This window comes from Euphorbia lathyris, chromosome 2 (genome assembly GCF_963576675.1).
Source record: "Euphorbia lathyris chromosome 2, ddEupLath1.1, whole genome shotgun sequence".
In the NCBI taxonomy this organism is placed as follows: Eukaryota; Viridiplantae; Streptophyta; class Magnoliopsida; order Malpighiales; family Euphorbiaceae; genus Euphorbia; species Euphorbia lathyris.
The window spans coordinates 126470144-126497272 of NC_088911.1; the positions used below are offsets into that span (position 1 = coordinate 126470144).

Here is a 27129-nt window from a genome sequence, read left to right on the forward strand (position 1 = left end):
GTTTCACTAGCATAAAACTGAATGCCATTCTTATAAACTGCTGAAAAACAGGAGAGCTTCAAGATGAATGAGTAAATTATGAGCATGTATCAGATTTGTAAGCACTTATTTAACAGAAAAAAGAGATATTACAAAAAACTTACAGTAAATGTTAAACAGGCAGTTGTGCTTAATTTGGTACTGATACACCCTTCCTTGTGAATATGGACCTAGCTTTATCCTTAATTTGGTAATGATAAACCCAACAATATGAATAGTATTCGAGTAAACAAACACCCCCTTAATCAAACAATAATACGCCTAATAAATAGATCCAAAAGGTACAAATATCTAATATAGCTTATTGTATATACATGTTTGGATTGTCGAAATCGTATCCATATCCGTTGCCGGAATACTTTTTAAGATCTGTTCTCATACCAAACCTTATTCTATAGAGTTCAAAAAATGTTTTTTAAGATTTGGTTTTAAAAACAACAAAACTTCTGCAAAGTTAACCTCTAAAAATTCTTAAAAAAAATCAAGAATTAGTAGAAATTAAAATCAACAAAGAGAACATCATAGGAATTAATATTGAGAAAATTTTAATCATCTAACAGAACAAACAGAGCAAAAAATAGAGGAATTCATATAACAACCCTCTTCGAGTTCCAAGCGATCATTTCAAATCCTCATATAAATAAAAGAACATAAATAGTTAAATATAATATAAATAGATAAGTATAATAGTTTCGTTTTATCTGAAAAATCTGACATAGACGTATCAGCTTCTTTGTCTATTACATCTTTTTATGGGTAGTTGCAGCCCATTCTGCGTATTAGGTGAAACCAAAGTCTCTACATACAAAACTGCTCCATACACATACGTCTCTATACGAATTTCATCCAAGTTGTTATTTTCTCTTCGGGACCTGATAAACTCTTGATCACTAAGACATACGACTTCATTCCTCGTAGAAACGCATAAAAAAGGCAATAGATGAAACCAACACGACGGTGGATTCTTAATGGTTAGCAAATGAATCCAACCACCATATTCCTTCTTCATCCATATCTGCTTCTCCTTAAAACGATGTGCTTCAGGCTTTGAAAAGGAAACACAAAGACACCCCCTGTGCTCGAATAGGCTTGCAATTAATCTGGAACTCAATGACACGTCTGCTGGTAATTGCAGCTTCTCAAATGACTCATTGGCTACATCAAAAGCTAGAATTTCACAATGGCTAGAACTTGTTACCACAACCCAATGGAATATTCCATTTAAAACAAGGGAACTCCAAGACAGGAGATAACAATGGTAATATTCAGAACCAAGAGGGCATGTAATTTTTTTCCATGAATTTGCTTTCAGAGAGAAAATATTGTATGTGAATGTATCTATCGATATAACTAACTTAAAATCACTAGTGACCAAATCATAACCGAACCCATCAAAGTAATAGCCGTCGCTGTTCATATCCAAATTTGGTATTTTTCTAGACTCTCCAGTGGATGGGTTCCATATACAAAAGCTTTCCCCCCTACCATCAGTGTCTATACAAACTAATCCGTAGCTTGAACCTATAATTTCAGCATCATTAAAAGATAATTTCTCTGGAACATTGATAAGAGCTGATAAACAAGAATTATCAAAGGATTCTCTTTCATAGTCTAATATTTGAACATGAGAGTCAGTTGTAGAGAGTAGGATTTTAGGGTTTTGAGATGCTTGTTTAGAGTGAAGATTGATGAATAGAGGATCAGAGATCAGAGAGTACCATGTCTTGCAGGCTGTTTTGAACCGCAGTGCAGATTTTGGAGGCAGCTTTGCAAGTATATCAGCGATGATGCCGTCGGGGATGTAATCCACTTTTGTCATCCTGAATCTCACAGTGAATTTCAATGGCTTCGAATCGCCATTTAAAGGCAGACGATGTCGAATAAATATTAATAGACAATTCAAGTTTGGAAAGAATTCCATTCCTATCGAAATTATATGGGTTATTTTAATTTATGTAAGAAATTATTAACGATACTCCTAGTAATAATTACATTATTTTATATCAATAAAATTACTTGTTATATTTAAGGGATAAGGTGCAAAAATACCCCTAATGTTAACAGTTAGGAGCATTTTTACCCTTAACGTTAGCAAATTGGATAATTTTGAAAAGTAATACATCAAACTATTATCTCAGTCACAAATTTTATCATCTATGATTTTACATAAGCATCATTTTATTACTCATTGGTAATATATTACAAAGACATAAATAGTCGTGAAAAAAATAAAATCAAAAATCAAAAAGTTATACTTTATTTTATACGAATTAAACAGAAAATTTTAAATATTCCATCGAATTAAAAAATATTAATCTCTAAATATTTTTTTTAGAACTAACCGTTATGTAACTAACATAGAATAAGTAGCAAAATATCTGTATTTTATAATGATATCTGAAATTAACCAAACTTACCAACGTTAAAAGTAAAATTTCTCCTGGCTGCTAATGTTAGTGGTAAGTACCATTTTAGACGTTGGGGTAAAATTGCTTCTGACTGTAATGTTAGATATATTTTTACACCTTATCCATATATTTATCAATGGAAACAAATTGATTTTTCAATAGTTTTAGACACCCGTTTGTTTATCGGAAAATATTGTCCTCATTTTCTAATATTTGTTTGCTTAAGAAAATAAATCAATAGAAAGTACCATATTAGTCAATAGGAAAAAATAAAGAAGGTTAAAAATAAAGTTTTACACCTATCAAGAGGTACAAGGGTAAAAACCATTTTCTTCAACTGTAACTTAATAAATAGATTGGGTACAAATTTAATCGGGTTAATCCGCTTATCTTATTTAATAATTTGTGAAAACAAAAACAAAAACAATAGCAAAACCATTAAAAACGGGAAAAAAAATTACAAATGTGAAAAGCAGGAAAAACGTGGAAAAATGAAATACGGAAAGAACGGTAAAAACGAAAAAAAGTGAGATGAAAAATAGTAAATAAATAAAAAATATGAAAAAACACGAAAATTTGAAAAAATGTGAAAGACATAAAAAAATCGTTAAAACACGAAAATGAAGAAATAAAAAGACGTTAAAATAGAAGAACAGTTTAAAACCGTGAAAATGCAGAAAACCGTAAAAACATGAAAAACGACAAAAAAAAAATAACGAAGAAACGTGAAAAACAATAAGAAAAGTGAAAAACGTTTCGTTTTCACGTTTTTTTTATCATTCTTCGCCTTTTTATCGGTTTCATTATTTTCATTTTAACCTTTCTTTTTCTATTTTCCCATATTTCACATTTTTCACGGTTTTTCTTTCATTTTTCTATTTTTCACATTCCGTCATTTTTTATGTGTTTCACAAGTTTTTTCGATTTTTTTAGCTATTCATGTTTTCACGTTTTTGTAGTTTTTTTCTACTTTTTCATGTTTTTCTATTTTTTTTCCTTTTTTTAGTTTATTATAATATATAAAGTTTAGTAGGAAATAAAAATTATATACTTTAAGTTAGTGATAGGAAAATATTTTTTTTAACATGGAATTAACATCCCTAGCAATCCAATAGACAAATTGGCATCTCAGTAATAAAAGAAATCGCTAGCATTGGAACTAGCTTGTCTAACAACTAGGTCGGCAGTCTCATTCGCTATGTGAGGAATAAAAGAAATTTTTAAATTAGAATTTAGACAAAGCATATTTCTACAATGACTCAAAGTGTCGAACTCAGATAAATTTGTCGACGTGGTCCATTACCAATTTCGCATCCGTTTCGAATTGAATATGACTAAAGTTCTAAGAGACCAACCAAAGCATGCTAGTACGTACCGCAACGGCTTCAATTATCTTTAAGTCCTTTAAATCTTGGATCAGACTGCTGCTACAAAATAAAAAAAGACCCCATTTGATCCCGTATTACTGCCCCTAGACTGCTCTGCACCTCAGCTGCATAGATTGAAGCATCAATATTACACTTTAAGAACCCCGGGGCAGGCGACTGCCACGATGACACTACTTCTCGTGAACGTCTTGATTTGCAAGGGCCCCGTCTAAACGCCTCCCAATCTCGGTACCCCTAAAAAACCGTTTTCCAACTGCAGCCACTGGCCACCAGTCCATCTGCCAGACCACTCGGTTCCGATGCTCCTAAATGGCCTTCAGTCCGCAACGCAATATGATTGTTATTTCAGGCGCACGTGATACCAGCTCCTAAAGCACCCAACTCCCAAACGACATGTTCCAGGGTTGTGGGGTGACTAATCTTGCTACCTGCCAAATTTCTCCTGCAAAACAGTAAAAAGATGGACTTCCATTTTCATCTTCATTTATACAAAGCTCGAGCATTCCAAAGGTATCGGAACCCTTAGTTGAGTCAATCTGGATCTAGTTGGTAAGCAAGCCCCACACACTCTCCAAATGAACATTGTCAACTTCGGTGGAATTTCCAAATTCCATAATTTTTTCCAACCATTATTCGACGCTCCTCCAATGTTAACACTAGACCACGCTTGATAACCCGACTTCACACAGTATAAACCATCCTTAGACTATTGCCAAACTTGTTCATCCTCACAAGATCTAAAGGGTAAAATAATAAAATACTGTAATATATTTTCCGATTTCGTAGCCAAACACTGAATATATTTCCAACAAAAAAAAATTATCTTACCTAATATTTTCTAAACGTGGCGCAAAAATACACATAATATCTAAAATATTGCAATTTTACTTCTAATATTAAACAATTTTACTCCTAATTGGCAAATTAGGTAAAAAAAAATTAGACATTATTAAAAACTAAATATATTTTGTTCTCGTATTTTTCATATTAGTTCTTAAAAAAAATTATATATTTTTTCTATAGTAGTTAGTTCTAAATTTACTGACAAATGTTATTTTGAATTTTATCATTAGAAAAGTTGTCAATAACTAAAAATGTTGAAAGAGGATAGAAACTTTGTTTTATTACCTTTCTAAAATAAAAATGAGCCTATTTAATATAATACAAATAAAAGTTGTCCTATGAATTTAGTTTCGTGGGCTTTAATGGGTTTGGCCTGATTTATTTGGGCCTATAATTCAATCCATTGAAATCACAAAGTTGGACTTTGTAATTTTCATTTTTATTTTGTAAAAATAATTTTTTTTTTCTTAAATGTAACCACAAATAAAATATAAAAAAGAATTTAAATTAGAATATTATAAAAAAAAATTGTTTAATCTAAAGTCAGGAAGTAATCAATTACTTTTATGAATGTAATGAATTCTATGGTGGTTCTAATTAAAAAAACTAAAGGACATATAGAAAACAATGGATGGAGTAGTTTCAATAATTTATATGAATCTAATGAATTCTATTTTTGTATATAAAAATAATATTATGTTTATTTAATTCTAACCGTTTGACAAAACAAAAATAATAGAAATTGAATATTTGATAATAGTATCAGACAACCATGTTTTATTGATAGAACACAAAAAAGCAAACTACATTAAAGTAAAATAAAAATAAAAGGTGATTTGTCACGTAATTTCCTATTCTAAAGATGTATCATCATATTTAGCTTATTTAGCTTTGTTATAACAAGCCAGAGGTTGAAGATAGAGATCTTCACCAATAAACCCGTGTAAATAGGCGTTATTTATGTCGATTTGGTGAATAGGCCAAGCTTTCGCAGCAACAAAAGCAATAAACATCGGGACAGTGATAGTTTTGGCTACTGGAGAAAAACTTTCCATATAGTCAATTCCTTGAACCTGGTTGTATCCTCTAGCAACGAGGCGGGTTGTATATCGATCAATAGAGCCGTCAAGTTTGTGGTTGATCCAGTATATCCATCTAGCCGAAAGAGGTTTTTTTCTGTTGGGAAGATCAGTAAATACCCAAGTGTTGTTTTGTTCAAGAGCCTTAAGTTCCTCTTTCATAGCAAGAACCCAATTAGGGTCTTTGTAAGCTTCAGCATAAGTAGAGGATTCAACAGAAGCTGTAAGGGCTTGTAAAAAGGAGGTGCAAGAAGCACTAAAAGGGTGGTAAAGGTAGAAAGAATTGGCTACAAAGTCTTGCATCCAAGTTGGTTTATGATGGGGTCCAGTGCTATATCTGGAAGTTAAAGTTAAAAGATTAGAAGGAGGATTAGAAGCAGTGGCGAATCTAGGATTTGAGGGAGAGGGGGGCAAAATTCTACGTAGAAAATTTTTAGATAAGAAATATAAAATTGTTCAATTTTTTATGATAAAAAATGCAAAATTGTTCAATTTTTGGTGACGAAAAATGCAAAATCGTTCAATTGTCATGCATTATTTTCATGAATTTTTTTGATAAAAAAACGTAAATTAGAATGTTTCCGACTCGTAATCATCCATTTACGGGATTCTCGGGTTGTTACGCATCAAATATCCCTAACGTTTTGGGTCAGGTGCAATTTTACCCTTAACATCTAAAATGATGCAATTTTACCCCTAACATGTAAAATGGTGCAATTTTACCCCTAATATTTGTAGCCAAGAGCAATTTTATCTCTAACGTTGATAAATTGGATCAATTTCAGACAACATTATAAAATATAGTCATTTTTTCTTTATTTGCACCAATTGCATATCAATTTTGTAACTTTGCACCAATTTTACCCCTAACGTTGATAAATTGTATCAATTTCAAACACTATTATTCATGACCGAGAAGACAGTTTGATGAATTATTTCTCAAATTGACCCAATTTATCAACGTTAGGGGTAAAATAGCTCTTGGCTTCCAACATTAGGGATAAAATTGTATCATTTTAGACGTTAGGTATAAAATTGCTCCTGACCCAAAACATTAAGGGTTTTTGCACTTTAACCTTTATTTTTGGACTAAATTTTTTTTTTTTAAATGGGATGAAGGGGAATGACCCCCACCCCCGCCGCGGAATTCTCGATGTGAAAACACAGAGACAAAGGGCTGGTCTTTGAATAGGAAAAAGAGTGGATCCGCAGGGCTAGGGAAAGGCGGCCCATAAGCGAGATCGGGAAAAGGCAGATAGCTGCGGTGCGGTGCGGTTCCTAACCGGGCTAGGCAAAAGGTACCTTTCTTTTCTTCTCAAGATTCGTGAGCAAGGGCTGTGAATGCAGCCAGATAACTGCAACTTCTTAGTTACAAATGTAAGGAACTGTTTCGAAGTGGATGAAGCCCAAGTAGAAGGTTTGAGAAAAGAGTGGACCTAACAGGTGGCGAAAGAGTAGGAATGAACTGATGGAGAGAGAGTGACTAGGGCTTATTTGTAAGGTGTGTATTCAATATATGTTGACTCATTTTAAAGCCATGAGGCCAAAGTATTAAATTTGGACCAAAACGATAATATCTACATGTTATTGAATAAAAGCAACAACAGTTTAAACATGGCACTTTTAATTTTTGTCACCTCCTTTTCTCTCATCTCCCCTCTTTTCTATCTAATTTTAATAAAAAGATAATATTAAAACTCATATACAAGTTACTAAAATTCAATATTAAAATAAAATTATTAAAGCTTTTTCAAAATTCTCACCTACACCTAATTCTACGTATTTTGTCACCTACACCTAATTCTACGTATTTTTTCATTGCAGTTTCGTTGGTATATTGCCTGTTACCTTAGCTCACAAATGCAATGTGATATTTTAAATGCAAGGAAATAAAAATGTTGCCATTTTTTTCAGAACGGTTTCGATTTTTCACTATAAATAAGGGCACCGATGTTATGAACCAAAAGCAACATATTTAAGTTCACAAATGCAGTGATTTGTCAGGTAAAGACCATGCTTCTTTTTATCTAAAGTGACGGGTTCTATAATACAACTAATGCTTTTTAGAAGTAAAGGACAACAATTCTTCCTACTGTAACAGTTTGTTTCTAATGAATGTAGCGATTTTTAATATAAAGCAGCACATGGTAAGGTTACAAATGGAACAGCGATAAAAAAAAAAAAAAAACACACAACGTTTTATTACATAAGGCAACACTTGTTTATTTGAATTGCAACAAAAGTTTCCAATAAAAGCAATAATTTTTTTAACTTTGAGCGATACAATGTAGCATCCATAAAGGTAATAATTCTGATTTCGAAAGCAATGATTTCTAATTTATAACGCAACAATATTTTGCATTAATAGCAACAACTGTTTAAGCAAATGGCAACATATGCTAAAAGTACTAAATCAATGTGCATCTGAATCAAGGGTTTGTGATATCGAGAGAATCAAGTGCATCCACATTTAGATTAAGTTCTCGTTTGTATCCATTTTTCGAAATTACTTTTTGTCTTTTAATTCTAAAAGGAGATAAAAAAAAAGTGTTTGATAAAATTTCAACACATCTACTTTTAGTAGAATAAACAACTGCTACTTACTACCTATCAGTAAAAGCAAACAGTTGAACCAAACATACCCTAAATGTTAGGTTGAATAGCCTCAACCTTTGCATCCACATTCCAAGTTTAACATCCATGCTCTTTTAGTAGAATGGATAGAGTAGTTTCCATTATTGCAATTAAAAGTTAACAGATAATTAAAAATTTATGAAATATAATCACATTATTGCAATTCAACAGTAGACTTAAGATGAACCAATACATAATTTGCAAAACTATGAACAACAAGCAATTAATACATAGCAGCTGTCAAGATTGCTCTAACTTTGTCAAGAGTAAATAATCAATGAACAGATCTTCCTCTCTCAAGACTGCAATTTCAAACAAATTCCTGAGTTACAGATATCACTTGCAACAGAAAACAATGTAAAAATACTGTTAAGCTAGTCCTTTTGTACATAAGAGAGTCCTTCTATGCTCAAAATATTAAGGTCGATGAAAATGTAGAATTATTTAAAAGAAATCTGATGTTCTTCTTCTTTATTCTTCTGTTTTAGTTCTTTAATATATCACCGGGTTCAGTGACATCTAATATCAGCGTTTCAAATACCGAAGTCAAATGTCAGAACAGTTGTTGCAACTTTTTCAGTTGAGCAGCATTTGACATTGAACTCTTTATATTTATAGGGAAGATCTGCAGCAATTATCACATCATTATACTTAGAAATATCTAATATAGCTTATTGTTTATACTTGTTTGGATTGTGGAAATCGTATCCATATCCGTTGTCGGAATACTTTTTAATATCTGTTCTCATCCCAAACCTTATTATATAAAGTTCAAAAAATGTTTCTTAAGATTTGGTTTTAAAAACCATAAAACTTCTATGATGACAGAAAGAAAAAGTTTTAAAACACTTTTTGGCCCTTGACCTATCCAAAATTTGTGCATTTGGCCCCTGACATATTATTTGGTCATATTTGGCCCCTGACCTATCAAATTAGATAAAATCCAACTCATATTGAATGAAAAATTAACTGTGTTGGAAAATTAACAGCGGTAACCAATACAAAAACCACACATGACACATAAATAAAATTAATTTTCAACTAGAGATGGCAACAGGAACTATTTTACACAGTAAAAAAATCCTAAAACTTTTTCTAGTGTTCCGATAGAGTGAAAATTAATTTTATTTATGTGTCATGTGTGGTTTTTGTATTGGTTACCGCTGTTAATTTTCCAAAACAGTTAATTTTCCATTCAATATGGGTTGGATTTTATCTAATTTGATAGGTCAGGGGCTAAATATGACCAAATAATAGGTCAGGAGCCAAATGCACAAATTTTGGATAGATCAAGGGCGAAAAAGTGTTTTAAACCAAAGAAAAAAACAAAGTTATAAACAAACAAAGAGTTACGAACAGAACAAACAGAGTAAAATAGAGGAATTCATCAAACATAAATTCATAGGAATTCATATTGAGAAAATTCTAATCATCAAACAGAACAAACAATGCAAAAATAGAGAAATTCATATCAGAACTGAGCCTCTTCCAACTAATAATTTCAAATCCTCACATAAATAAAAGAACATAAATAGTTAAAAACAACAACAACAAAGCCTTAGTCCCGAAATGATTCGTGGTCGACATAAATAGTTAAATATAATATAAAAAGATAAGTTAATTAAAAGCATAGTTACTTTCTTTGAAAGGTTTTTTGTCTCGCTTTATCTGAAAAACCGATATCAACTTCTTTGTCTCTTACGTTTTATGGGCAGTTGCAGCCCATTCTCCGCATGGGTGAAACCAAAGTCTCTACATACAACACTGACACATTCACATGTGTTTGCATACGAATTTTATCCAAGTTGTTATTTTCTCTTTGGGACCTGATAAACTCTTGACCACTATGAGATATGACTTCATTCCTCATAGAAACCCATAAAAAAGGCAAATGCCACCAAAACAATGGTGGATGCTTGATGGTAAGCAAGAGAATCCAACCACCATAATCCTTCTTCATCCATATCTGCCTCTCCTTAAAAAGTTGTGCTTCAGGCTTTGAAATGGAAACACATAGACATCCCTTGTGCTCGAATAGGCTTGCAATTGCAAATGATTTGGAATTCAATGACACGTCTACTGGTAATTGCAGCTTCTCAAATGTCTCATTGGCTACATCAAAAGCTAGAATTTCACAATGTCTAGAACTTGTTTCCACAACCCAATGGAATATTCCATTTAAAACAAAGGAACCCCAAGACAGGAGATTACAACGGTAATATTCAGAGCCAATAGGGCATGTAATTGTTTTCCATGAATTTGATTTCAGAGAGAAAATGTTGTATGTGAATGTATCTGTCGATATAACTAACTTAAAATCATTAGTGACCAAATCATAACCGAACCCATAAAACCAACAGGTGTCGTCGTTGTCTTCAGATTGCTTTTCCTCGACCAAATTCATATGCAAATTTGAAATTTTTCTACACTCTCTGGTCGATGGGTTCCATATAGAAAAGGTTTCCCAAGAATCAGTGGTTACACAAACTAATCCACAGCTTGAACCTATAATTTCAGCCAAATTAAAAGATAATTTCTCTGGAACATTAATATGACCCGATAAACAAGAATCATCAAACAATTGGCTATCATAGTCTAATATTTGAACCTGAGAGCCAGTTCCAAGTGTAGAGAGTAGGATTTTAGGGTTTTGAGATGCTTGTTTAGAGTGAAGATTGATGAATAGAGGATCAGAGATCAAAGAGTACCATGTCTTGCTGGCTGTTTTGAACCGCAGTGCAGATTTTGGAGGCAGCTTTGACAGTATATCAGTGATGATGCCCTCGGGGATGTAATCCACTTTTGCCATCCTCAATCTCAGACTGAATTTCAATGGCTTCGAATCGTCATTTAAAGGCATGCTATTGCCGAATAAATATTCATAGAGAATTCAAGTTTGGAAAGAATTCTATTCCTACTGAAATCATATGGCTTATTTTAATTTATGTAAAAAATTATTATTTCTAATTTATAGCAAAATATCTATATGCAGCCGCCGGAATCACCTTCACCTCATAGTTTCGGTCATTACGGGGTGTTGACCTATAGGTCATTAAGTGTTAGGTTTATCTAAAATTCAAAATTTTAATATTTTTGTTCATTAGATAGACCTTAAATCCAAATTTCTATTTTCTTTTCGGTTAGGTCCTTCTTAAATCCAAATTATTAAATTTTTTAGTCTGATAGGCCATTTCAAATCAAAATTTTTAATTTGTTTTTACCTGTTCGGCCCTCCCTAAATCCAATTTATTTTACATGTTAGGAATCTTAAACAAAATTTAGCTTAATTTTGACAAATTGTACATTAATACTTAAAAATTGGTTATTGACAACTGAAATTATAATATGCATATATATAAAAAAAATTGAAAAAGTTCGATTTAGCAAAAAAATATTTTTTACGAACGCACGTGTAAAATCAGCCCCTAAATTGCTCATGGCTGCTAACATTAGGTATAAAATTGTACCATTTTAGATGTTAGGGTTAAAATTGCTTTTTACTGTCAATGTTAGATGCATTTTTGTACCTTATATATATATTTATCAATGGAGAATAGAACAATTTGATTTTTCAATAATTTTAGACACCGTTTATTTACCGAAAAATATTGTCCTCATTGTAATATTTGTTTGCTTAAGAAAATAAATCAATAGAAAATACTTCATCTGTTTCATATTACATGTCTTTTTAGAGAGTTGTATAGAAATTAAGGATATTAGAAAAAAAACATTGTTGCCCATTATTTATTGATTCTAATATTTTATTTATTCTATAATAAGTCCATTATTCTAATTAATTTTCGTAAACTCACGTTTTATAGCAGAAAAAAAGATGACTTAACGTGTACTAATCATATAAAATAACATGCAATAGGAAACAAAAAATAATCTCTAGAAAGACATGTAATATGAATCGGAGGAAGTACCATATTAGTCAATAGGAAAAAATAAAGAAGGTGAAAAAAAAATGTTTTACACCTATATCAACATGTATAAGGTAAAATATTTTCCTAAATATTTTCTTCAACTATAACTCATATGACAAATAGGTTGGGTGCCGACTTAATCAAGTTGACTAACTTATTCTATTTAATAATTCGTTAAAAAACACAAAACCAATGGCAAAACCATTAAAAACGAAAAAAACAATACAATTGTGAAAAGCTGGAAAAGTGTGAAAAAATGAAATATGAAAAGAATGGTAAAAAATTAAAAAACGTGAGATGCAAAATAGTAAAAAACGAAAAAATTTGGAAAAATGTGGAAGGCATAAATAATCGGTAAAACGTGAAAACTGAGAAACAAAAAGACGTTAAGATAGAAAAATTATTTAAAACTGTGAAGATGATGCATAAAACCATAACAACATGAACAACAAAAACATGAACGAAAAAACGTAAAAAACAATAAGAAACATGAAATAGAGAAAAATGAAAAACGTTTTGTTTTCACGTTTTTTTATTATTTTTCGCGCTTTATTGGTTTCATTTTTTATGGTATTCATTTTTTTTCATTTTGACCATTTTTCTATTTTCCCTATTTCACCTTTTTCACTTTTTTCTTTCATTTTTCTATTTTTCACATCTCATCGTTTTTATTGTTTTTCACGAGTTTTTCCGAGTGTTTTAACTATTCATGTTTTCATATTTTTGTAGTTTTTTCTATTTTTTCACGTTTTTCTATTTTTTTCCTTTTTTTATAATATATAAAATTTAGTTGGAAATAAAAATTATAATAGAAAAATATTTTCTATGATATAATCAAATACCGTACAATATTTTTTGATTTTGTAGCCAAACACTGAAAATAATTCTAACAACAAAAATTGTATTAATATTTTCTAAAGGTGGAGCAAAAATACATCTAGTTTCTAAAATATTGCGATTTACTCTTAATGTTGGCAATCAAAAGAATTTTTGCTCCTAATATTGACAAATTAGGGGAGTGTTTGGGTGCTCATTTTCGTGCTTCTGTTTGTCTTTTCAGTTCGAAATGGAGAGTTTGATTAGTGACATTCATGTTTGCCTTTTACACTTGAAAAGCAGCATTAGATGTTTGGTTAGTGACCTCTTGTTTGTTTTTTACACCTGAAAAACAGCCTTTTATAAAAGCAGAGAATCTCTGCTTTTTGGAAAAGCATTTTTTTTCCAACAGCAAATAGAAAACCGTAAGAGCAAACAGCAACTAGCAACAACAAACTGTAACAGCAAACAGCAACAGAAAACAGTAGGTAAAACAAACGGGCCCTAGGTCAATATTTTGACAAATTAGTTCGGAATTTACAAATATGTGAGATCTTATTTTGAATTTTATTAGTAGGAAAGTTATCAATAACTAATTATTTTGAAGAATATTGAAAGAGGGTGAAAGCTTTTGCTTTTTAAAGAAATTTACGTAGAAATTCATTTTAAATAAATTATCTAAAATTATATTAAGTAATAATTTGAATTTTATCAAACTAAGTAAATCATTATTTAGACCAATGTTATCAGAACCGGACCTGACATCAAACCGGATTGGTGACTAGATCACGGGTCACTTGGTCGGACCGGATGGCTCGGATTGGTCGAACCGGATGACGTAATAAATAAATAAATAATATTTATATATATAATTAATTTAAAATTATTTTTATAAAGTATATATATCCAAAACAAATTATAAACAATTTTGGTTTGTTATTTTTTGTCAACTTGAGACTTAAATATATAACGGATAAATAGAATTTAGAATAACTTGAAATATGTAAACGTATTCTATGACATGCGATCTTTTTAATGGTATATTATAAACTCAAAACGGAGAAGTGATGAATGAGAAATTGATGCTTAAAGTGAACCACTTGAAATGCTTTAGAAGAAGATAAAAATAAACTAAGCATTCTTATCCCACATAGGAAAGAAATGAGAATATTAACTAGTTCATAAGTAAATGGCCTTGAAACGTCTTTAAGTAATTACTAGGAGAAAGGCTCTCTCACGCGCAGGGGGTGCAATCAATTAAATGTCGGGTTAGATGCGCGCCTGCGCGACGTGGGCGATGCGGATACCGCACTGCAATTACGGTTCCTTAACTTGACCACTTTTGCTAATTTTCAAAGTCCATTTATTATTTTTTATTTCCTAATATAGATTAGTTTGTAAAAGCCCACATTTAAATCCAGCCCGCCCAAAATTCTTTGCTGCCCGCCTAATTTTCAGCACCCCAAAGCCAAAATTAGAATTCTACCCGCCTAAAAAATTTTCCTGCCCGCCTAATTCCACAGACCCGGGGTCACACCGGTTCCCGGGTCCCGATTCATCCCCGAGTCACTCCGGCTATTTGAGCTTTCAAATAACCGGATAGGCTCGGACCGGTTTCATGGCCGGTTCTCGGTTCGACCGGTCGGTCCGGTCCGAGCCCGACAACATTGATTTAGACTAATTAAGGTTGGTTTGAGTGGTTAAGGACCGTAAATCGCTTAAACTAGATCTCGAGTTCAAGTCCTAGCGAGACGCATAAAGCTTTAATTAGGAGAGGATCACCTAAAGGGTATCTGGCGAACAAAAAATTGAGCAAGTTCGATTTAGGAAAAAACAAAAATTTATGAACGCACGTGTAAAATCGGTCCCCCCAATCCAGTAATCATGTATTCGTCATTGTCTGTATTTTGTACAATTTTAGATGTTAGGGGTAAAATTACATGTGGTTGTATGTTGGATACATTTTTGTACCTTCTATGTATATTTATCAATGGAGGATAAAACAATTTGATTTTTCAATAATTTTAGAAACCGTTTGTTTACCAAAAAATAGTGTCCTCATTTTCTAATATTTGTTTGTTTAAGAAAATAAATCAATAGAAAATACCATATTAGTCGATAGGAAAAAATAAAGGTGAAAAAAAATGTTTTACACCAATCAACATGTATAAGGTAAAACATTTTCCTACATATTTTCTTCAACTATAACTCATATAATAAATAGGTTGGGTGCTGATTTAACCGAGTTAACCCACTTATCCTGTTTAATAATTTGTTAAAAAAATAAAAAAAAAACAATGTCAAAACCATTAAAAACAAAAAAAAAACATTACAAATGTGAAAGAAGGAAAAATAAAATACAAAAAGACAGGTAAAAACACTAAAAAACGTGAGATGCAAAATAGTAAAAAACGAAAAAAATTTGAAAAAAATGTGGAAGGCATAAAAAATCGGTAAAACGTGAAAACTGAGAAATAAAAAGACGTTAAGATAGAAAATTTGTTTAAAACTGTGAAAATGCATAAAACCATAAAAACGTGAACAACAATAATAAAAAATGAACGAAAAAAACGTTAAAAACAATAAGATAGGGAAAAATGAAAAACGTGTTGTTTCACGGTTTTTTTATTAGGGTAAATTCCAAAAACAACCCATGTGGTTTGATGTTGTTCAAAAAAAACACTTGTAGTTTGTTATTACCAAAAAAAAAGGACTGTGAATAACGCCGTTACCACAATTACGGAAATGGGGAAAACGCCGTTTAACTAAGTGACGTGGCAAAGGGTAAACTTGTCCGGAAAATATTGGGAGACCTATATAAGCTCCAGAAGTTTCTATAACAGCGATTATCTTTAGTGACTTTTCATATTTCTTTCAGTTGCATTGATCGACTTTCCAAATCAGAATACGAAGTGGCAGCTAACCTAGAACTCACCCATAAACACTTCGATCATAGTTCATACTACTGAAGGGGTGTGTTTTCTGAAGCGACGAAGCTAGATAGACGTTGGAATCGCTATTTCGAAGTGGGTAGGGCAACTATAGTATAAGGTTTTTGGAAGGGGTTACGTGTCAGCCAAGGTAATTACCTGGAAATTTCCATGGAAATTTCGATTCTTTTCGAATGTTAGATGTGTTCCTGGTTTGGATTTTGTTTGAGTAAGGGCTTTCTGTTTTTACGATAAATAATCGGAGTTGTGGTTTTTTGTTGGGTATATTAATCATCAACAGTTATATTGCATGTAATAGTGTTTTGATCGATCGTTTGGTGTTATGACTTTCGATTTGTCATTTGATGCATCACTCAGTTTCTAGTTGTCGATTTGTGTTGTCTGTTGCCTTTGTTGGTTGCATATATAAGTTGAGTTATGGTTTTGTTTGTTATTATGTAGCTATTTAATATTGCTTTGTTTGTTTTTGCCGATTTGTTGAATGAATGGGTGCAGATGGCTGGCTATGTGACTTTGGTATTTCACCACGGAGGCAAATGGTCCTCATTTGATGAGTCTATGAAATATTTAGGGGGAGATGAAGCTGAGATTACACTAGACAAAGATTATTTAGGATATTATAGGTTGTTGGAATATTATAGGCAGCTAAGGTATACAGGTGGGTGTAGGATGTGGATGCATGTGATAGGACTTAGAGGTGCATGGAGTTATTGGGAGATAGTAGATGATAAATCATGTCTTAGTGTGGCAGATACGAATAACAATTGGGATACGTGGGATGTTTATTTTGAAGCTCTACCTAAACCTGTGTCAATGATTAGGGATGATGTTTTTATCAATCTGGATGATGGTGATGAACAGTCATCTGTTGAGTCAAATGCATCCAACTCGGATAGTAGCCTACACTCTATACTTGGTGGTCTTGAGCTAGTGATGGTAGGGGAGATAGAGGATTTAACTATAGTTGATGATGGGGTTAGAGTGCAACTAGCTGAGGAAGTATGTGTTGCTGGAGATGACCAAGGTGAGGGTGTCAATGTACATGTGGGTGGATGTGATCAAGTTGAAAATGTGAATATAGGTGTGGATGGAGGTGATGATAGTGAAGACAGTGAAGATAGTGATTTTTTAGTTGTTTCAGGATTTGATAGCACAGATAGTGATGATGTGTCATTAGATAGTGAGGATGGAGGATGTGTAGGTGATGAAGCAGTAATGCATGGAGTAGAAGCTATAGATGAAGTAGTTGGGGATGGTTTTGAAGCTATGGAAGAAGTAGTTGGGGATGATGTAGAAGCTAGAGAAGAAGTATTTGGGGATGGTATAGAAGCTATAGAAGAAGTATTTGGGGATGGTATAGAAGCTATAGAAGAAGTATTTGGGGATGGTATAGAAAACAGAGAAGAAGTAGTTGGGGATGGTATAGAAAATAGAGAAGAAGTATTAGAGGATGGTGTTGATGGAGGAAACATATTAGAAGATAGAGAAGAAGTATTAGAGGATGTTGGTGTTGATGGAGGAAACATATTTGAAGATGAAGTAGGGTTGGATATATGCATGGATTGGGATTGGGATGTTGTAAATGAAGTAGAAGTTAATGGGGAAGATATAGGTGAACATGGGGGAGAAGATGTGGGGGAAGATGTGGGTAACATTAGTGATGGTGATGAGGACACTGATGGGGAAGAAGATGGTGATGATAGTGAGTTTGAAGTTGATACGGGGTTTGAGAAAAGTCATATTGTTTGTATAATCAACAAAAGGAGTGGTAACCAAGTTAAAGTAAGTCATATTGTTTGTATAATCAACATTACATGGCCATTGTTCATTAATCATGATTGATGCAAATGCTTCCTTGTTTTTTTGCAGGGTAGTCCACCTAGAAAGGGAGGCAGGCCTAGAAAAGTCCCTAATGCATCAACTTCCAACCCTGTACGTTCTACTGTAAGTTGGTGGAGTAGTAAGGTTTTTGTTGTTTTGTTAAGATTTTGGAATAATAGTGTAACTTCTTTATTACTTGATGCAGCAAGGACATGTAAGTGGAAGTGCTTCACAGCCACCCCTAACACATCAACGAGCAACTGATGGTTGTGTTAATAGAGAAAGTGCTTCACAGCCACCCCCATCACAGCCGTCAACACGAGGACAAAGCCAACCAGTAGTGAGGGGCAGAGGCAGAGGTAGGGGCAGGGTCAAAAATTTCATGGCACCAACAATTTCTACATCCAGGAAAAGAGTGAACCCAACTGCAACAGAACCAAGTGTCCCACAAAGACCAAGAAGAGCTGCAAACCTTGCTGATTTAGCCAAGAGGCATGGCCTTTTCAATGGAAATGTCGAAGATTTCTAGGAAGTTTGCACAGGCACATTGGATCACTACTGTTTGTTACCATTTTGTATATTTTGTGAATAGTGTCCTTTATGGTGCACTAATTTTTGTGAATTGTGACCTTTATGGTGCACTAATTTTTGTATAGGGTGATCAAAACTTATGACCTTATATGGTATAGCTTTTGTTGGGCATTATAGGTACATTTCCAGTGCCTTATATGTAATACCTCTGTGACAATTTAGGTTCTTTCCTGGGATCTTATATGTAATACCTTTTGTTGGCATTATATGCAAATTAAGTTCGTTGCTATTTACAAAGATGTGTCACATAAACTTGTTAACATTTTTAGGTAAATTGTGTGTGCACAAGTAACATTTGTAGTCATTTTTTGTATGTGAATGTTAATATACCAGGTATTTCTAGTCATTTTCCATGAATTTAGGTAACAATTAACACAAAATTACAAGCCAATATGTTGTAAAATGTTACAGGCTACAGAACTTGGCTAACAATTAACAATATCCAATATCCAATAAGTTGCACAAAGTTACAATCCAATGAACTTGGCTACAATTAACAAAAGACAATAATTTGCTTTTCAATACACCTTCAATTTTCACACAAACATTTACCCAAACAAATGGGTATACATAGAGAACTACAAAGTGTAGTTTGCCTACCACTAAGGCAACCCAAATCTGCCATCTAGCCTACTACCATTATCTATACTACCAATCATCATCACAATCAACTCAATTATCACTACAATCACAGTAACAATTAATTTCATCCTTAAACACCCATTTTCTGATTTCAAACTTCTGTTTTCTTCGTTCTCCAGCAGCAGTTCCTTTGTCAGTCTTCCATTTTCTTCCTTCACCTGCAACAATTCCATCTCTACCATTCGCTTACCCTCAGAAATAGACCGTAACTCCATTTCGAGTTCATCTACACGAGCACGACAAGCTTCTAAATCATCAGGATCAATCCACTCAAAATAACGACAAGCAGTTCGATCAGGATATTTCGAACAACCAACGAACCTCCTTCCATTATTTAGCTTTGTGAAGCTCGGCGGATTGGAGCTCTAATCCCACAGAAGCAGTTTGATTCATGCCATTGACCCAATGAAATTTGAGAATTGCACGAATTGGACGAACTCATCTCTCCACGCATTTAGGGTTCAGTAAATTCTACGCGAATTAGGCCAAATTCGAACACCAAATCATGGGGTTAACCTTCTAAACTTCAAGAGAATCGCGAATATGCTAATTAATCAACATGATTCTAAGGAATCTGGAATTTAGTTTTTCGATTGAAAGAAGAAACTGAGATGAAGTAGAAAAATGGGGGAAGAAGGGAAACTTCTGAAGGTTATATAGGTCTCCCAATATTTTCCGGACAAGTTTACCCTTTGCCACATCACTTAGTTAAACGGCGTTTTCCCCATTTCCGTAATTGTGGTAACGGCGTTATTCACAGTCTTTTTTTTTGTAATAACAAACCACAAGGGTTTTTTTTAACAACATCAAACCACAGGGGTTGTTTTTGAAATTTACCCTTTTTTTTATTATTCTTCGCCTTTTTATCGGTTTCATTTTGCATGGTATTCATTTTTTTTCATTTTAACCATTTTTTCTATTTTCCCATATTTCACCTTTTTCGCGTTTTTCTTTCATTTTTCTATTTTTCACATCTCGTCGTTTTTATTGTTTTTCACGAGTTTTTTCGAGTGTTTTAACTATTCATGTTTTCATGGTTTGATAGTTTTTTTCTATTTTTTTCACGTTTTTTTTTTATTTTTTTCCTTTTTTAGTTTATTATAATATATAAAATTTAGTTGGAAATAAAAATTATAATAAAAAAATATTTTTTATGATATAATCAAATACCGTACAATATTTTTTGATTTCGTAGCCAAACACTTGGAAATATTTCCAACAAAAAAATTTGTCTTGGTATTTTCTAAAGGTTGGAGCAAAAATACATCTCATTTATTCCTAATGTGGGCAATCAAAAGCATTTTTGCTCCTAATATTGATAGATTAGGTCAATGTTTTTTTGACAAATTAGTTCTAAATTAACAGATATGTCAAATTTTATAGAATTTTATTAGTAGGAAACTTATCAATAACTAATTATTTTGAAAAACGGTGAAAGAAGGTCAAAACTAGACAAATTTACATAGAAATTCATTTTAAAAAAATTATCTAAAATTATCTTAAGTAATAATTTGAATTATATCAAATTAAGTAAATCATTATTTAGACCAATTAAGATTGGTTTGAGTGGTTAAAGGTTGCAAATCGCTTAAACTAGATCTCGAGTTCAAGTCCTGGTGAGACGCGGAAAGCTTTAATTGGGAGAGGATCACCTAAAGGATGTTTGGCGAGCATCGACCCGAGAAATCGGATAAACTATTAAAAAAACTAAATCATTATTTTTAATATATTTTAGCGACCAGTGTATATAAATTAGGAGTCTATGATATATTTGTTAGAATTCAGAATTTATGAATTGAAGTCTAGAATTTTTAAATTATAATAATATTTGCTATATATATATATATATATATAGAAAATTGTGACATATTAATAATTGATTTTGATATTATAATCTAATTGTAATTTTATAATTTATATAAGGGTTAAGGTGCAAAAATATCTCGAACGTTTTAGATCAGGAGCACTTTTACCCCTAACGTATAAAATAGTGCAATTTTACCCCTAACGTTGGAAGCCAAGAGCAATTTTATCTCTAACGTTGATAAATTTGGTCAATTTAAGAAATAATTCATCAAATTGTCTTCTCAGTCATGAATCTTGTCATCGAAACTTCACACGTGCATCATTTTATCAGTAACAAATCACAAACATATGTTGAGATGTGAAAAAAATTAAAAATAAAAAAATATATACTATCTTTTTTGTATGAATTAGACAAAAAAAATTCAAAAAATTCATCGAAATTATAAATATTAATCTCCAATTCTATTATTAAATAATAAAAATATAAAATCTTTTTTTAGAACGAATTGTTGTTCAATTGGTGCAGAATAATGAACAAAAATATATGTGTTTTATAATAGTGTCTAAAATTGATCCAATTTATCAACTTTAGGGGTAAAATTGCTCTTAGCTTCCAACGTTAGAGGTAAAATTGCACCATTTTAAACGTTAAGGGTAAAGTTACTCCTGACCCAAAACGCTAGAGGTATATTTGCACCTTAACCCTTTATATAAAAAGTCCAATTTAATATTTTAATTTCTAAACAAATTTGTAGAAATGGATCCGGCCTGAACCACATATGTAAAATGCAAGACCAAACTCAGTATTTTGAGATTGGGCTTGGGCCAAACCGGTATACTAGCTCCCCATTAGTAGGTATATTGAAAACCAGTCTATACCATATGTATCCTCATTTAAGTTACGGTTAAAACTCCTCATCTCTCTAAGATGATATGTTTAATAGCAACCGAATCTGAAATCTCTTCCCACAAATTCAAAATGCATTGTCAATTAAGCTACGACCTCGTAGCTACTATACTAGATGCATTGTCATTATACTACATGATTCTTTTTTCCAAATTTTCACTTAAAAAATTATGAAATATAAACATATTATTATTATATAATTTGCAAAACTATGTACAACAAGTAATTAATACAAGAGTAAAGAATGAATGAACATCTTGCTTTGTCATGACTGCAACTCCAAAAAAAAGTTCCAAGCATTAATTAGCAGTATTTATAAAGTCATATAGTCCTGAATTTCTTCCAGGGTTTTTCCTTTGGTTTCTGGCACGAACTTTGCCACAATAGAATACTCAATAATGAGAATCCCGAGTACAAGAAGAATGTACCTGAAATACTCAAAATATTACAAACGTAATCTAGGTTTTTTTCTTTGAATAATGCTCGTGTTTAGATTGACAGAGTGTGTACGAAAATTGGTGTTCGAAATAGGTATCCGTTTCAAAAGCAAAGAACTCGCTGTTTGAAACGCTAGTGTCATAATAATTGCTGCAACTTACTCAGTTGCAGCAACATCTGACACTGAATCCGGTAATGGGATCACCGGGTTCTTTTGCTTCCGAAACTGGTACTTTGGACACTGGTTTTTTAGACACTCTAACAACCAAAAGAATTCGGTGTTGCAGCATCTGACATTGAACCTGGTAATTGAATCATCAGGTTCTTTTGCTTCTGAAACCTTTTATATACACTCTAACAACCAAAAGAACTCGGTGTTGCGGCAAATTTTTCAGTTACAACTGTAATGATCTGGTTCGGAGTGGGTGGCACTGATGTAGAAGACCTGAGCACGGAGTGGCCTTAATGAATGGCTATGCGCACTTGGATGAACTGAATTCCACATTAGAAATGGAGAGAGAGTGATAGAGGCTTAAGGTGTGTATTCAATTCATGTAGATGCATTCTAAAGTCGTGAGACCCAAAGTGTTAGATTTGAGTTAAATCGGACAATATCTACATGTTATTGGATCACAACCATCAGGTTCTTTTGCTTTCAAATCCAGTGTTTTGGACACTGGCCTTATATGCACTCGGACAACCCAGGGAGGAGCTTTAGGTTCGCAATTTTTTTAAACCTGACCTTATGGAAGGAAATTCCTAACAAAAAGCATTATTCTATGGAAAAATCCGATAATGAATTGGAGATATATTTGTAAATCAGTAATGGAAGCTGAAACTTTTACTTCCTATGAAAGTAGTTTTAAAGCAAGTTGCAATTACCTGAAGCGCTCCAGCCCATGAGAAAGTTGAAAGTGTAAGAAACTAGCCATGCACCTACCCAGTTCACAAGTGTCACCAAGCTTCCAGCTACTCCCTTTATATTTATAGGGAAGATCTGCAGCAATTATCACATCATTCTGCTTTAAATGACACCAACATATTTGAATCTTGAATGAATTGGATGGTAATTAAGTATTCTATCTTTCTAGATTAGTTTATGCTTAATTACCTCAGACATTATTAACCATGGAACTGCTCCCATTCCCATTGAAAATCCTGCTATGTATATCTGATGACAAACAAGCAAATTAAAAATAAAAGAGAGAGAGTGATTTAGTATGCCCGTTTGGTTCTCCGTTTTGTAGCTTTTTTTTTTGTTGTTTTACTCCAAACAGATTAATAAGCAGTTGTTGATAGCTATTTGGTGGATAAATCAACTAAAATCTAAAAGCAACCGTGAAAATATAAATCGAAGTTAATTGTCGAAGATAAATTTACCAGCACTCCTGAAACAGCCATTATAGGTACCAACCCAGGTAACAAACTGTTTGCCTGATATGTAAAAACATCATAAATTGAAATTAGTACTTAAGGCCTGAAATCCAAATAGAGTGTGCAAAATTATGTACTGATTAATCACCTTGAGAAAGAACGAAACTCCGGTCAAGAAGCTTCCTAGGAATGTCCCAGCTGCAGAAACCTTCACTCGCATAGGCGAAACAATATATTTAGAAATGATTTGAGAACTTAATTTGAAGAATAAGAAGTTATGTGTATGAATACCATTATTAGAGGTTTTCTTCCAGATTTGTCCAATAATAATGCTCCAAATATGGTTATTGGAACCTGAATCAGTTTTAGATGCATCAGTTTTCATCCGAAAGACGAAAAAGTTAACTCGAAAAATGTTTTTTTTAATAGTTTGACATGTTAAAAACCTGAACTAAAGCATAAGCTATTGTCCCCATTGTGCCAGAAGAAAGTCCTGCAAACAAGTTTCATTGTTGGATCAAGAATAAATCAACAGGCGAGATTAAGAACTCGGGTATGAAGACGTAAATGGGTTTTACCGGCTGATACAAAGGTTTCACTAACATAAAACTGAATGCCATTGATTCCTACAAACTGCTGGAACACCATCAGTGCCACTCCGACCTGAAAATCAGAAAACAGGAGAGTTTCAAGATGAATGCACATCATGGAATCTCTCGAAATGGTAATGATCTACTTACGAACACAAAGCGAATGTACTGCCTTTGAAACAAATCGAGAAATCTAGTTTCAGGCTCAGAGCCAAGGGTTTGAATGTTGAGCTGTTGAAAACCAGAAAGTAAACAGTCATCAAAATACATGATCTATGTTTAATCAGATGCTTCGTAAGTTAGTTCGAAACAAGTACTTGGATTTCATTGGCTTCACGAGTAACATCAGCATCTTTTCCGCGAAGTTTCTGCAATGAAGCTAGGAATTCCTTTTCTCGGCCAACTTTCATCTGAACAAGAGAATGTTTAATCTCATCTCGTAGTACGGTCATATAGCTCTCTAATTAAGCAACGTGGGATATCTAACATATATATATTCTTACCAGCCATCTGGGAGACTCTGGAACAAAAAAAAAGACCAGCAAGCAGCAAAATGCACGGACTAATAGCTTTAAAATCAAAACCAGCAGTCAGTGTTTCGGAATCTTTAAGCATTTAACTTGAAATGACACTTCCTATCAAGAAAGAAGCAGATCCTCCAATTACAATCATGAGCTGCAGAACAAATAGAATACCTGTTATCAAAGAGCAAAACTTTTATGCATAGTAATAGTTCTATTATTTCTTACCTGATTCAATGTGGTAAGCCTTCCGCGCATATTTTTCGGAGCTATTTCTGCTATGAAAACCGGAACCTGTTTTCGTTTTCTAGCATATGGTCATAATGAAATTACCACAACGGAGAAAACTCCAATACCAAAACCAGTTAAAAACCTTCCCACGTCAAGCCACAAATAATTCTGAAACAATGCCATTAGTTATTAAGTAAAGATACACATATTTACAAGGAAATCACAAGAATCAAATGGCGGATACGAACATACTTTAGAGAAGAAAACAGCTAGCCATCCGGAGATGCAAATTATCGACGAAAATCTCATTGCCTGGTTGTTAAGTGAATCATATGAAGCAAACTGGAGTTTAGTAAAAATTATGGCTTGGAATTGGAAACAGAAGTTACCCCTTTTCGACCGAAATAGTCAGTGATCGGACCACTTGTGATAGCACCGAGCATTGCACCAATTGTTAGTATAGAACCGAACATGGAGTACTGCAATCCGAACAGAAAATTAATCTATCTACAGCTTAAGAAAATGTACCCTGCAGCGGGAAAAAGAAGAGAAGAGATGAAACCTGAGCTGTAGTTAGATTAAGACTTTCCATGATTGCAGCTTGAGTGGGTGCTGAGTAGCGCACCTGTGGAAAAACATGACTTAAACCAGCAAGAGTATGTAATAAAATGAACCTGAAATTGAGAATGAACAACTTATACAAATTCCAAATTGAAAGGATCCACAAATAGCAACTAATGAACTAAGAAGAACCATCCCAAGTGATCCATTCTCCTCAAGATCACCACTCACATCCTCCTCCTTTGTTTCTATATTTTCCTGAGCTAAAACAATGAAAGATCAAAAGAGTTGTAATTAAATTAAGCACTGCTTTTTGGGTGAAAATAAGACAAATTAAATAATATATACAACTAAACAAAACTAAAGATACTCCATGATTGCAAAGAAATCAGCAAGAATTAGTCATCAAAGGGATTGGAATTCGGATTGGGGCAAGCTATCACCGACATTGCAACAAACTACCAGATACTGAGGGGTGGTGCCAGGGTGGAAAGGGTGATCAAAGATTGTAGCAGGAAAAAACTCAATCAAATGAAGAGAGCGCGACCCTGCTACAGTGTGTTTCCAATACATGTAGCTGTGGCCAAGGGCTCTAAGGAATGGGACTAGGACCAAAGCCGAAAATATCAACAAGGTATTGAGTAGGATTATTACAATTGGTATCAAAGCCGAATTTACACAATCCACATCTGTTGGTTTGGGGATGAACTAGATAGAAGTTGGTGGCCTATAATGACCCGGTCCTGAGGGATAACCTCAGGATGGAAAGCCCAGCTAAAGAGTGGTCTCTGCCTACGTCCAGTCCCCAGAGTCCTTCGGGCTTTTAGAATCCAATACTGAGCTCTTTAAGGGTAGAGCACAAACCAATTACAGGCAGTTGAATATGCAAGAGTACCTTCCTCTATTCGTCTACTCAACTCCTACTAAGTGCTACAATCCAACACTTAGATTTTTCTACTACTAAGTACTAAATACCAATTACTCAGCACGCACACTCTCAATATTATAATTGATCACACACTTGTTCATTTTAAGACAAAGAACACTTTAGATGATTACAAAAAATCAATCTAGCATTTACACAGAGAATGGAAGATTTGGTGTAAGCTTTCTCTTTTGTTTTGAGTGCTTTGAATTTGTATCTTTCTCACTTGTTATTTTCTGTTAATCGACAAAGTTCCAAATGATATCCTTGTCCCTTTTATAGTTGAAGTGTGAGGAACAAATCATTTGAAATTGATTTGTCCGTTGAATCCAAAACGGCTCTTTTGGGGGGACAAACTTCTGGTCAGCAACAGATGTGCAGACCAATCCTATCTCCTGAATTTTTCAGACGCCAGATTTGTCTTCTTCTTACAGACTTTGTCTTCTTGCGGCAGATTGTCTGTAGCATAGAATAGTTGACCCATGTATCTTGGAATTTGGCTTTTGCGTAATTCAAAGCTATTATTATTGGTGCAGACAGTTGTCGAATTTGTCTTTTAGCTAACGGATCATTCATGTTGTCCTGACGATTACTCAGCTTTACTTCAATACTCACTGTCCTCACCTTTTACCAAGTTT

The 27129-nt window shown here is 33.2% G+C and overlaps 1 pseudogene; it reads right to left on the minus strand.

The window, feature by feature from the left end:
- Nucleotides 1–22025: 22025 nt before the first annotated feature.
- Nucleotides 22026–25776, minus strand: LOC136216740 (sugar transporter ERD6-like 16; annotated as a pseudogene).
- Between the last annotated feature and the right edge of the window lie 1353 nt (nucleotides 25777–27129).